Source organism: Capsicum annuum, chromosome 12 (genome assembly GCF_002878395.1).
Source record: "Capsicum annuum cultivar UCD-10X-F1 chromosome 12, UCD10Xv1.1, whole genome shotgun sequence".
Lineage (NCBI taxonomy): Eukaryota > Viridiplantae > Streptophyta > Magnoliopsida > Solanales > Solanaceae > Capsicum > Capsicum annuum.
In genome coordinates this window covers 149,334,812-149,350,202 of record NC_061122.1, presented here as the reverse complement: position 1 = coordinate 149,350,202, position 15,391 = coordinate 149,334,812, and positions in this window count along the sequence as shown.

Here is a 15,391-nt window from a genome sequence, read left to right as displayed (position 1 = left end):
ATAAGAAAAGAAAAAGACATAAGAAATATAAGAAATATAAAAAATCAAAATATAAATATAAGAAACCAAGAAAAAGATATTATGTAAAAAATTATAAACATAAAAGACCATACAGAAAGAAGAAATCTATAAAAGAATGTACTTGTTATAATTGTGGCAAGTTAGGACATTTAGCTAGAGATTGTAAATTACCTAAAAATCCAAAAAATAATATGTTCTTCCGTCACTATTAACATGGTAATCCGGATACTTTTTCCCTTAAACAGCGCCTCTACTCTGGTTACTCCCATGAAATACTTATATCTCAAGGAACATCTCAAGTTGGATGAGGTTTTCGCTGCAAATAACGCAAATGTACTATAATTTATACATTGTTAGTCTTGTGGAGATGTGGATGTGATGTCTAGTTTCTTATAGCAAGCTGGTTAATTATAACAATTATATGATTATGAGTGATGTTTGCATGAAACAAAGGTGACTTTCTTAGAGGGGCATAGTGATATTTTTATGGGATAACTTCATGGCTTAGCAAATATAGGCTCCTGATTAACCAATATGGCCTAAGTTTAAATTAATTACAATCATCAAATCCCTCTTTCCTATTAATTATCACTAATTACAATCCATAGCTTCTCTAATTTATTTTCTCTCTTTCTCTATTTCTATTACTCTATTTTCCAGTTATTTTCTTCTTTTTTGTTTTCTCTTTCTTTTTTCTTTTTCATTTTTTCTCCTTCTTTTTCTCCCCTTTTTAGTATTTTTTCCTCTCATTTTTGTTGTTGTTATAATTTATATTTTATATATATATTTTTTATATTTTATATTTATTTGTATCATACTATATATTTTAAATTAATTTATTTTTTTCTAGTTGAATAGTTTAAGCATGAATTATACAATTTATCATTTGTATTTATAGATAAAAGAGTATATGAATTAATTGTATTTATTTGGGTCTTAAATATATAAATATGCAATGTGTCATTCAATGCAAATGTATCGTTAGCATTTGTATTAAATTTATCATTTGTATTGTACGTAAGCAAGTATCATTTTTCATGCATATGGTTTAAGTTGTATAAATATGTATCATTTGGTGCAAATGTAATATTTGTATTTGTATAATTTATCATTTTATAAATACAAGTGTTCGTAGAAAGAAAAATAAAAATTTATTTATAATTGTTTAAAAATATAAATATCTTGTCAGCTACAAACAAATGAAACAAATTGAATTGCAAATAAAAATATAATATGCAGTCAACTTATAAATATAAATATAAAAAGTTCTTTAAAAATATCAATGCATCCATAATGAAACCACAAAATATAAATACAATGTCAAGTCAATTGTAAAACATAAATATAAAATAATTTCTTAAAATACAAGTTTGAATTGTATACAATACAAAATGATGGCGTGAACTAGCCAACACAGATACAAGTGCGAAATATAAAATACAAATAAAAATGTGAATTATAACATAAAAATATAAGTTCGAACTATAAATTCCAAATACAAATGCGAACTATAATATACAAATACAAGCGTAAACTATAAAATACAAATACAAATGCGAGCTATAACATACAAATACAAGTACGGACTACAAATACAAATATAAATACGAATTATAACATACAAATACAAGTTCGAACTATAGAATACAAATATAAATACGAGCTATAATAGATATATCCAAAAACAATTGTTAACTATAAAATACAAATACAAATATAATTGTATCAACGAATACAAAAATATAAATGATGATGTGAATACAAATACGATAAGTAATTGTGATATTTTTATTATTATTCTTGACTCATACTCGAGTAGGCATATTTTTGAAAATAAAAAAAAATATAAGATAGAAAAAAAGGTACAAAAAAGAAAATAAAAAAAAAAGAACGAAAATACAAAAAAGAGAAAGAAAAATAGAAGATAGAGAAAGAAAAAAAGAAAAAGAAATAATGAAAGGAAAAAACAAAAAATATAAAAGAAAGAAGAAAAAAAGAAAAAAATACGAAAAAATACAAAACATGAAAGAAAGAATCAGAAAAGAAAAAAGGAAAAAAAAACCAAAAATAGGAAGAAAATCAAAAAGTAAAAAAAATAGAAAAGAGAAGAATAAAATTAAAAAAATGATGGTAAATACATATACAATGTGCGATTATGATGTTTCTGTCATCATCCATGGCTTGTATTCGATGTAGTCATATTTTTTGAAACTAATAAAATGTAAAACATAAAATGTTATTAATGTATTTAGGTTTTATATGAATACAAATTAATGAGTAAAAGAGAATATAGCGGATGTAAATCATAATACATCGGTTATAATTGGTAATATTGTAAAGTGTGGCTATGGAAGATGAACTTTGTGCCAACTGTTGCTACTTCTGAAACTTTACCTATTTTTGCCATTAACTCCCCATGATTATAGGCTTTCATATAGTTAGACTTGATTTTAGTTTTATCAGGTGTTTAGATACATTGAGTATTGTTTCTATTATATCTTATTAGTTTTCCCTAGTTTAGCTTTTGCATATTATGTTATTTTGTTATTATCTTTAGTGCTCACATCAGGTACATGTCCATGGGTTAGCTTGGGGTCACTTGTGACTCTTAGCACCGTATTACAACTAGGAGTAGTCTTGGGTCATGAAAAACTTTGTATCAGAGCACAAGATTTAAAATGTCCTAGAGTGTCTGAAAGCCGCAGTAAGTAGAGTCTTGTTCATGGGCGTGAAGTGCGCTACACTTATAGGAGAGAGGCTACGAGATATTTTGGAAAATTTTTCCTTCTTTTAGTATTCATGTCATGTGGTGGAGTGTGATATCTATTAAATTTCCCTCTTCTAACTCGTCCTTTGCCCGTTTATAGAAAATGACTTCTAGAAAGAATAACAAAAGGTGAAATGGGGACCAGCCCGCGCCGTGACCTGTTCCCGAAGATCCACTGAATGAGCAGGTATTCTATGCCAAATTTAGGGCCGCTTTCATAGGTTTCGCCCAGTCTATAGCTGCATAGAATAATCAGCAGGTTGTTGCTCCAGCTAATCCCGTAGAGAATACGACAATAGCCAGAATCCAAGATTTTACTTGGATGAATCGCCCAACATTCTACAGATCCAAGTCTGAGGAGGATCCATAAGATTTTTTTGGATTGTGTTTAGAAAATGACAGATATCATGGGTGTTACTTCTAGTGAGAGTGTTGACTTAACTGCTTACCATTTTTAAAAGTTAGCTCATACTTGGGTTAATCTATAGAAAGAGGATAAAGGTTTTGATGCAGGGTAGATAGAGTGGGATGAGTTTGCTACTACTTTCTTAGATAGGTTCTTCCCACTTGAATTAAAGGAGGCCAAGGTGTAGGAGTTTATAAATCTGAAGTAGGGTAACATAAGTGTAAAAGAGTATTCACTCAGGTTCAATTACTTAGCAAGGTATGCTCCAACTATGGTGAGTAATTCTAGGTTCTGAATAAGCAAGTTGGTGTCTGGAGTATCTGAGGATGTGGTTAAAGAGTGTAAAACAACTATGTTGATTAAGGAGATGGATTTTTCTAGGCTGATGATTCATGCTCAACAGATTGAGAAAAAGAAGCTCAAAGAAAAGAAAAGAGAAAATAAGAGGACCGGAACAAATAGTTTTAACTTTTATCACCAAAGGTCAGATGGGGGAAATCATTCTTAGTTCCTCCATCAATCTTAAACCCCAGCCCCGTCTTCTACTAGTGCTCTAGTGACTAAGTTTCGGCCAGATAATTGTGATAGATCCCCAGGATCTAAGTCCTAAGGAAGTGTAAATAATGACCACACTAATCTAGTCTATAAGAGGTGTGGTGAGAACCATAAGGGTGAGTGTATGTCAGACAGTGATACATATAGCAAGATAGGACATAGGATAAGGAATTACTTAATGGGTATATGGAAGGATAGGAATGATCGTCAATAGGGCTAGACTAATTCTTTGGCATCACCAATAGGTCACCCTCCTCAGCAGGGTGCTACTTCTAGTGCAACCAGTAGACAGCGCTAGAATTAACTCTATGCCATTTAGACTCAACATGATTAAGAAAGTTCTCCTAATGTAGTTTCTGGTACGTTACAAGTCTTTCACCTTTATGCTTACGAATTATTAAATCCCAGAGCCACATTGCCCTTTTTGACTCCCTACATAACAGTAGACTTCGCTGTCAACCCAAAAATTCTTGAAGATCCCTTCTCATTTTCTACTCTTATGAGTAGTTCCATTATAGCGATATGGGTATACATAAATTGTCCAAACACAGTTTCTTTGAAAGTTACCTCAGTAGAACTTGTAGAATTAGAGATGACTGATTTTGATGTCATTCTCGGCATAGATTGGCTCTACTCTTTCTATGCCTCAGTTGATTGTTGAAACAAAATAGTCTAATTCCAGTCCCCTAATAAGCCAGTCCTAAAATGAAAGGGTAGTACCTTAGTCCCTATAGGTCTATTTGTCTCTTTTTTTAAGGTGAGGAAAATAATTTCTAAGGGGTGTATCTATCATCTAGTTCGAGCCAAGGATCCAAGTTCCAAAATCATGCATATTGAGTCAGTTCTAGTAGTAAATAAATTTTCAAAAGTGTTTTCTGAAGATCTTCTCGGAGTACCTCTCGAGCTGGTAATTGACTTCAAAATAGATATTCTTCTAGATACCCTTCTATTTTGTTTCGACCTTATAGAATGGCTCCATCAAAGCTTAAGGATTTGAAAGAATAGTTAAAATATCTCTCCATGGGGTGCTCCAGTCCTCTTCGTGTGTAAGAAATACTATTCTCTTAGAATATGCATCGACTACCATCAGTTAAACAAAGTCACTATAAAGAATAAGTATCCTCTTCTCAGGACGAATGATCCCAAGGAGGAGATATTATAATACTCAGAGTTTTCATGTCCTAAACCACTCAAAAGGTAGTACAGGAGGTTAGCTTTCCAATGCTTCAAGTCTCACCTCAACCCAATGCCATGGCAAAAATATGTGTAACATTTCCCCTAAGGACTTGATACACTGCTATGACTACGACTCAGGCAACGAGTCATAACCACTCATGATAAGCCATCATGAGTGAGTCATAGTCACTTCAGTAAAGGCCCTAAGTTCAATCCAGTGGCTACAACTAGAACTCACGACTAATAATCAGTGACTACGACTCGTAGGGAGGGACTCATAGTTTGACAAGTAAAGGACCAAAGACTCAAAATTTAGACTACGACTCCACCTTACGACTCATAATCAGTCATAAGGAGTCGTATGGGGGAAATTATATTCAAACCAGAAAGGGACTTCAGACCCTATATTCTAGTTTATGACTCAAACTACGACTCGTAGTTAGTCCCAACGAGTCGTAGGGTGAGTCGTAACGACTAGGAGCATGTTTTTGTAGGGGATTTTATGTCTTTTTCCACTCATTTTAAAGCCTAACCCTTTTTGTTTAGCTTTCCCAAAGTGTGGGCCTAAATGGCCCAAACCCCCCGATACCATCATCAATCATAACTTAACTCAGAGAAAACAAAGAGGAGTGGTTTATTTCTTCCTTAAGAACAAATTAGGGTTTCTTAAGAACAAGATTAATTGTAAGGGTTTTACCTAAGCTTTTACTTCAGGCATGTGGGTTATTCATTAATGGGTCAAGAATTCCCTATTTTTACAAGTATAATCCTTTTTTTTAATTGGTAAAATTTTATGTAGATCAGAATTTTATGAACTTTCCCTAAATTACTTTGATTCTAATCTATGAAAATATATTTCCTCATGAAAATGGTGTTTCCATATGTTTAATAATGCAAATGTCTACTCCATGCGTAAGTATTGAAATATTGGGTGTTAATCATGAATTTTTGCCTACCTTGGATTTTTCAATTCTGCATTAGATAGTGCTGGCAGGTTATGAACACCCGATACCTAGGATAATCATGCATGTTATAGTTTTCAGGTTACAAGTCATTCAAATTATGTTTGTTTTTTTAAATTTAGAATAATACCATAATGAGCACTTGTCAGTACCAAATCATGCTAAACGAGTAATAATACCAGTATAATTCAGTTAGGAGTAATACTTAGCATTGAGCGAACACAGGGATGATGGCGCCCCCTTCAGTTAGGCATGAGTTGTTCGTAGCAGTCATTAAGTTATAGACCAACGACACCATTACAGTTTTTAAGGGCCCCCCATCAGTAGAGGCATGTCGCTCTCGTCTTTTGGGACATCAAATTAGTGGATACATGCCAGTCAGTATTGGTACCCTTGTCAAGGTACCAGTACTCTTCCAATTAGGGTTATAGGTTGGACCCTAGGTTTGCTCAGATTGGTGTGTGTAGGTTGTAGTTTGCTCCCATAGTCTGAACTCAGTATTCAGGTTATATCAGTTTCGATTTGTGCGACCAAGTATCCAGTCTTTCATTTATTCAATTAATCAGTTTTATAGTTTATTTCAGTACATGCTTTGCTTGGTCTTTCATTCGTTTTACATGGTCATGCATTCATGTTTAGTATCTATATGTATATCAGCTAGTCCTTATCTCATATACCAGTACATTCATAGTACTAACCGCATACTCTCTTTTGAGCTATGTTTATTTCACAATATATGTTCGAACGCTTAGTTTTCAGATCACACGTAGTCCGTTCCTTTATTACTCATGAGTAGTTATGGTGAGTCCTCATCCTTCTAGGAAAAATTATTCATAGTTACTTTATGTACTTTTTTTATTACCATTGGTTGGAGTTAGTTGGGGGTTTTTCCCATCAACTCTCCATAATTAGAGGCTTTCAGATAATCAGACTTGATTTCTATTTTATTAGATGTTCAGATACATTGAGTATTATTTCCATATTATCTCTTATTAGTTTTCCCCAATTTAGCTTCTGCATATTATGTTATTTTATTATTTTCTTCAATGCTAACAACAGGTAGAAGACCATGGGATAGCTTAGGGTCACTTTTGACTTTGAGCACTGTGTTATGACTAGAGTAAGTCTCGGCTCGTGGCAATAGTGTTGCGACTGGGGTAGTCTCGGTCCATGACAAACTTTAGTTTAGACAATCAGGTTTTAAAGTGTCCTAGGATATCTAAAAGGTGTGTTTATTAAGTCTCGTTTCTGGGTGTGAAGTGCGCCACACTTATTTATAAAAGGCCACAAAATGTTTTAGGAAAGTTTCAATTCTTTCATGATGATATTGTGTGATAGAGTGCTAGCTCTATTTAGCTTTCTTCTAAATCATGCTCAATGCGTTTATAGAAAATACCTCCCAGAAGACCCAACGGAAGAAGGAATGGAAATGAAAATGGTAACCAACAAGCACAACCAACTCTAATAGACCTTTTGAATGAACAAGTCTCTCATGCTGACTTAAGTGGAGAATGTAGGAAGTCATTATCAGATGAGGGATTTAACAAGAAAGATATTGTAGTACACTTTAGTAATGTTCAGACTGATGAAATCCCTAGAATATTTTAAGAGCTTATAAAAATATAGGCTTAGAGTGAAATTGGTAATAATCTATAATCTACAAGCTAAGCTAACACTCTACACATCCCTATAAAAAAAGAAGTGAGAGATTTCATATAATCATGACATTGATCTAGCAGAGAGAGTTAATCTTGGCTTGAGAACATACTGGCAAATTAGATTTTCAGAGTTGCTTTATCATAGTCTTACTGTCATGGTGATATAATTTATAAAGGAAAAAACTGATATCATATAAGAAGTAAACCTATTTGGCCTAGATATCTATGTCTCGTAGTCTCACTTGAATTAAAAGGTTGAGGAACTTAATGTCTAACTACTAATGGTTATGGATATTGGCCAATTTTTGGAGAAAAAAAAGAAATTCTGACCATTCAATTATTCTATTTTTATTGATGCCAATGTTGAGGGATGTACAAAAGAGAATGTCGTAGCTACTTAAATGTTTGATTTCAGGAGCATTGGACCTTATTCTAAGCAGTTTTTCACATTATGTTGGTTGGAAATATGAAAATTGAGCCTTCCAGGACAATGGAGAAACTTGGGATGAGGAGTAAGGCCCCTGTATTCTAAAATTTGACATGCCAAAATGACGACATTCTTACTAAAAAGCAATGAAGTAAAAGACGCAACATATATTTCTTTGCTCCTTTGCACTTACGCCACTGCCTCTTGAGCTGAGAGCAAAAAGTTAGAAAAGAATTTAGGTTGAAATTGGTCTCCTCAAAGTGGAAGAAAAAAAGGTGAAATTGATGGTGTCATGTTCCGACGTTAATTCAGGTGCTTATTAAAAGACAACCTAATTTGTAATAATATATTTTTGTATTTTTATTTATTTTAAAAAAGATTTATAGTGTCATATTTGTTTTTGTTTTTGTTTGTGTAGATATGGGAAAGTTTAAGTACCTAAATTTTGAATCTATGGAGCATGGTTACCATAATTATAGTGTTGCCCACCGCTAGTTGAAATTGTGAAGATAAACATATTGCTAGCTAGGCCATGAAGGGTCTCAGGGAGTATTCTTAACCCATTGTTTTACGTAATTTGATACTTTGGGGACAAAACATTAATTTCAAGTGTGGTGTGATATATCTTTTGATATAGTTACGTATGAAATATGTTATTGTTTTTATTTTCTTTTTAGTTTCTTGCTTTAGTTGAAAAATGAGGAAAAAAATTGAAAATAGAGTAAAAAACAAAAGTATTGGCCCGATCGAGATAAGTATCGACGAGATCGTTATAGGGATCATGATTGGAGAGACAAATATCTTGATAGGGATCATGATAGAGATAGATACATTCCACCTCATAATCACTCAAAAGCCAAAAAATCCACTTTTGACCTTGAATATAGAAAAAGACATTCTTGGTGGCATTCTCATTTGGGTCAAAGGTAGTTCTTAAAGAATAAAGAGTGAATTAACTTTATCGAATCAAATGGTCATATCTCATATGGTATGTATCATGAAGCTTGAAAAACAATTGATTCAAATCTTATCCCATCTAAATCCTAGACAAAAGGTGGACTTCTTAGTGACTAGGTGGTGAATCCTAAGAATGATAATGCGCATTATATTGCTATCTTTACTAGAATAAGAAAGATACTTGGTTATTAGATGGGTTACACTAATGAAACTTCCAATAAAGAAGTGATTGAGGAGAAAACAAATGTAAAAAGAATGTGTGTTGAGAAGACTTTTTAAACTAATGTTGAGGAGCCAATAGTGTTCAAAGATGCAACGACCAATAATGAGAAAAAAGTGGTTGAAGAAAGTCCATTATTGTATGTGATTCCATGCTTTCCAATTCAAATGATAAATGCTTCTCCCCCATTCCCACAAATATTAGAAAAGAAATGGGAGGATCTAGTTCAAAAAGTTTCTAGCCTTGTTAAAAAATCTCTCGATCAATATCCGTTTGGTGGATAAGTTGCTTAAGATGCCAATATTTGCTAAATTCATGAAATATTTGGTGACTAAAATAGGAGTATGAACTTTGAAACTACTCAACTCTCCCACTATTATAGCGCAGTTATGTGAAGCAAGTTGTGAAGAAAGAAGATCCTGAAGCATTCATTATCCCATGTAGAAGTGGTGTGTACCAATTTGCCAATGCCTTGTCTGATTTGGCAGTGAGTATAGGCTTGATAGCATTGTCTATATTCAAAAATTGGGCTTCGGGATTCTTAAGATACCATGATGAGATTTCTAGTGGTGTACTGGTCAATAAAAAGATTGGTGGGAGTTCTTTATGATGTGTTGGTTGAGCTTATAAGTTCATATTTCCTGCAGACTTTATAATTCTTGATTGTGAAATTTATTATGATCCCATCGTTCTTTATAGGCCTTTCATTACTACCGAGAGAGCATTAGTAGTTGTTGGAAGTGGTGAATTCAAGTTTAGAGTAAATCATAAAGAAGTTACCTTTAATGTGTGCAAGTAAATTAAACAACCAAGGGATTTACAAGTGATTTTGGTTATTGATTCAATTGACAAGATGGTTTCTTGCACCTCGGAGGTTAATTTTGTTGGTGAATCACTAGCAACGGTGCTTTACATGTATGGTAGTGAAGAGTTAGCGGATTACAATAAAGTGTGGAATCATTAACCTAGTTTGTACTTATCTCAAGAATCCCATGAAACCTTATCTTGAATTAAAAAACAGTGAAAATCCACCCGCCAAATAGTTCATTGAAGAGACACAAAAGATAGAACTCAAACCTCTTCCTACACATCTTCAATATATTTTCTTGGGAAAGATAATACATTGCCTATCATTATATTGGTTGATTTGTTTGTTTGGCAAGTTGAAGCTTTGGTGTTCATATTGAACAAGTTCATAAGGGTCATGGGGTAGACAATTACTAACGTCACTAGAATTCCTCCCAAAATTTCCACCCAAAAATTCCAATTAGAACCTGATTATATGCCTAGCATTGAGTATCAAAGGAGTAGAATCTTTTAGTGCTAGAATTAGTCAAGAAAGAAATTATAAAGTTACTTGATTTGGGTATGGTTTAATCAATATCTGATAGCATGTGGGTAAGATTAGTATATTATATTGCCTAAAAATGAAGGGATCTCCGTTGTACCTAATGAGAAGAATGAACTTATTTCCTTGAGTCTGGTCACATGGTGGCGTGTTTTTATGGATTATATAAAGTTATAATTATGGATTAAGACCATTTTTCATGCTTTTTATAGACCAAATGTTTGATCGATTGGTGGGATGAGGATGACATAGCTTTCTGGATAGATACTCCAGGTGAAATCAAATATATATTTCCCCAAAAAACCAAGAAAAGACAACTTTCATTTGCGTATATGGAACATTCACATTCAAACATATACCTTTGGATTGTCCAATGCTCCCGCTACTTTCAAAATATGTATGTTGTCGATTTACTCAGACATGGTTAAAGATTCAATAGAGGTGTTCATGGATGAATTCTTGGTGGTGGCATATTACTTTGAAAAGTGTATTGATCATTTAAGCAAAGTGTTCCAACATTGTGAAGAAATAAACATTGTGATCATTTAGGAAAGGTGTTATTTTAAGGTAAAAGAAGGAATTGTTCTTGGTCACAAAATTTTGGGGCATGGTATTCAAGTAGATCAAGTAAAGGTTGAAGTGATAGTTAAATTGTCGCCTCTTTCTTCGTGTAGGGTGTGAGATGTTTCTTGGGACATGTCGATTTCTATTGGTGGTTCATAAAAGTTTTTTCAATGATAACCGATCCATTGTGCATGCTTCTTGAAAAGAAACTAAATTTGAATTTAATGGTAGTTGTGTAAGGGCATTCAATTTATTGAAGTAAAATCTTGTGATGGAACTTGTCATTGCGAATTTGAACAAGCCTATTTCTTTTGAACTTGGGTGTGCTGCTAGTGTGATAACATTAGAATCAGTTCTTTGGAAATGAAAAGATAAGCTATTCCATCCATTTTACCATGCTACTAAATCACTAAATGAGGCACAAAAGAATTACATAGTCATGGAAAAAGAGTTGCCAAGTGTAGTTTATGCTTTTGAGAAGTTTCCTGCCCATTTGTTGGGCACCAAGGTAATCGTCCATATAGATCATACAACCATACGATACTTAATGGAAATTAAAGAGGAAAAATCAAGGTTAATCGGGTGGATATGTTTGCTCTAAGAGTTTAACTTTGAGGTTAAGTATATAAGAGGTTGTGAGAATTAAGTAGTGGACCATTTGTCTTGCCTCAAATCAAATAGAGAAAAATTAGGGAGATAAACATTGATAAGTCTTTCCCCGATGAACTTGTGATGGCTGTTTCGGCTGAAGTGGTGCCTTGGAATGTTGATTTTGCCAATTATCTTACATGTGATATTCTTACCTAAGATCCAACCTCCTATCAAAGGAAGCAATTTCTTTATGATGTTAAATATTACAATTGAGATGAACCATATTTATTTAGGGAATGCGAGGGTGGTTTGATTCGTAGGCCTGTTATAGAATTGGAAATGCAACTCATACTTGAGGCTTGTAACTCCTTACAATTTGGTGGTAACATGGTGGAATAAGGACAACTGCCAAAGTCTTTTGATGCAGTTTTTATTAGCCCATACTCCGTCGAGAGGCCAATGACTTGGTCTGTTCATATACCCGATTCCGAATACAAGAAGGTATCTCTAGAAGGCACAAAATAACTTTGAATCCTAATCCTTAAGTTGAATTATTTGATGTTTGGGAATTGATATTATATGATGTTTTTTGAGTTCGTTTGGAAATAAGTACATGTTGGTGGTCGTCGACTATGTGTCAAAATAGGTCAAGGCAGTTGCATTACCTTATAATGAGAGAAAGGGTGTCACGACCTAAATTAGGGTCTACTTATGACGGGTATCTCAAGCCCATCGAGGACCAGAGAACACCCGCTTCGCCTAGTCAATCAGAACACAACATAGTATAATAATGGAAGCAATTCAAATAGACAATAAGAAGATAAGTCAATAACTCAAAGGAACTAAGACTTCAACAACCATCCCAATCCACAGTAATCCACAAAGTCTCTAAGTCAGGACATGTCCCCGAAGATAACCAAAAAGGAATCCATAAGAACAATCTAAGATATAAATGCAATAATGCTTTAAAATGATAAGTCATCCATAGAATGAAGGCTCATCACTTCAAAGCTGACCGCTGACAATCCAAAAATCTCCTATCGCTGTGCAAGGAAGTAGAAGAGTCTACGAACCCTCTATCGCATAGGGATACAATGTCCAAGGAAGGTTAGCGGGGTGATCGGTAACATGTAACTTAGGGAAGGGATAAAGTAATGCCATGGTCAAATCAGTCCAAAATCATATGCACACAATCATTCATATATATATATATATATATATATATATTTATATATATAACTTACCGGGATAGGGAACATGGCTTAGTATGAGATTTAAAACATTAGGTTGGACTATATAGCTTAACCATCATAAAGGAACCCACAGGCTATATGGGTCTAGTCTCTCCCACCAAAAAGGCACTAGTGCATATTAGTCAGACAAACTAGAGGTATCAAGAAAGGCTGAAGAATCCACGACCCTTCAATAATCCATGATAAATATATATAAGGTGTGACACAAGCACACGACCATTAAGACCAACCCCTACGTCGACAAACATGGGTTCCCAGTATTAGTCCCATAGGACTTCCACCTTCATGGCTAGCTACACAACCCCCTTAAGCTCAATCAAAACATTTACACCTTCTTGTTCATTAAACAAATGACCATCTAATAAGGAATATGCCATTGGTATCATTATATCAATTAGACTTTAAAGCTAATATCAATAGGTCATTTTCAGTTGACCATCAACTTGGGGGAATCCATGACTCCCATGATCCAATTATTCATTAACTCAGGGGAATCCGCGACCCCCAAGGTTCAATTTAAAATCAAGTCATGATTATTAAGGCCTTTCAAATCCATTTGTGTTTCAATATCCTTTTATGCAATGCAATAGTTCAAATTTTGTCTCAATATGCATATATCCATGTTTTAAAGCCAATTTAATATGGGTAGGCCTAGGTTATTACCAATTCAATTACATAAATCCATAGAATTGGGGGAATCCATGACCCCCATAAGTTTATCAAATCAATTTGGGGAATCCACAACCCCCATTCCAATTCCCATACCCATGCACCCAATTAGTTTAACAACTATCAATTCAAAGCATGAATGATCAATAGAAACCATGGGAAAAACAATTCCACCAATACCATCCAAAAGTCCTCAACCCTAATTCAAAACCAACAATTAATCACATGGATAACAAGTTTAAATACATGCTTTTATCAAAACAAGTTTTAGGGAAGAGATACATACCTTAATTAAAGAGAAACCCTTTGAAAATAGCAAGAAAAGAAGCCCCAAGCTTGAACCCTAATGTCACTTCCTTTCAACCTTAGCTTTGGAATGAAGAATAACCTTTTTTGTGAGAATATGAGAGTTTAAAGGTTTAAAAATTGGTTATGTAAATATTGGATGGTTTATAGGATGTAAAAGGACCAAAATAACCTCAATATACTTTTAAAATAAAGTCCTATCAAAGAAATGAGGGAGGTTCGCAGTGAAGACCAAGGCAAACCCCTATGTCTGTGGTGTGGTGCTCAACGTGAAGCAGAGGCAGTGAGCCTTTGCGGACTCTAGCGTGGAAGAAAGCCAAAGAAAACCACCCTCTTCGAGGTGCATATCCTCTTTTTGGTTCCAAACCTTCCCCAATGCACCCAAACTCTTTCTGAAGTGTTTCACGCTCAATATAGAAGTTATGTAGTCTCGTTTAAGCTATTTTTTGGACCCATAATACCCAAGGAGTTACATTATCCCCTATTAGAATCATTCATCCATTATTGAGTGATTGGGATTCTCATAACATGATATAAGAAAGAACACAAAAGGACACAAGAACAACTTTATATGTGGCATGAGGAGTAACTTTCGTACTTTAAGTACTTCTATCCAACACCGAAAATAAGAATAATTATTTGGACTTCATGTCCTCTTTTGTTTCTTACTTAGCTTCTTACACCTTTTGATTTCTCCAAAGCATCTTTATGAATCTATATCCTTAGTCCTCAACCCATGGACTTGCCTATCCAATATCTCAGAAAGAACCTCCTCTCAAGATAAGGAATCTAAACTACAAACATCTTCTATTGGCATAATCAATGGAGGGTCACCCACATATATTTTCAACATCGAAACATGGAATATCGGATGGATAGAAACCAAACTCGCAGTCAATTCTAGCTCATAAGCCCTATTGTCACTCGCCTCAAAATTACATATGGGCTAACATAATGGGGAATGATTTTTCCCTTCTTTCCAAATCTAATCACTCTCTTCATGGGAGACACTTTCAAGACCCAATCACCAACACCAAACTCCAATTCTTTTTGCCTCACATCCACATAGGACTTTTGGAGACTCTAAGTAGTCTTAAGTTTATCTGTTATCACCTTCACCCTCTTCATAGCTTGGCAAACCAAATTAGGACCAAATAATCTAGTCTCACCGACCTTAAACCACCCAATAGGAGACCAACACCTCCTATCATATAATGACTTGAATGAAGTAATTTGAATATTAGAGTGATAGCTTTTTCATACATAAACTCAATGAGAGGAAAGTCATCAACCCAACTACCACCAAAATAATCACCCAAGCCCTTAACATATCCTCCAAGGTCTAAATAGTCCTCTCAGATTGTCCATCCATTTGAGGGTGGAAAGCGGTGCTAAGGTTCACCAGTGTACCCAAACTCTTCTAAAATAAATGCCAAAAATGAGAATTAAACTATGCATACCTCTATTTGAAAAAATGGAAACTAGGTACCATGTAACTTAAAAATCTCCTG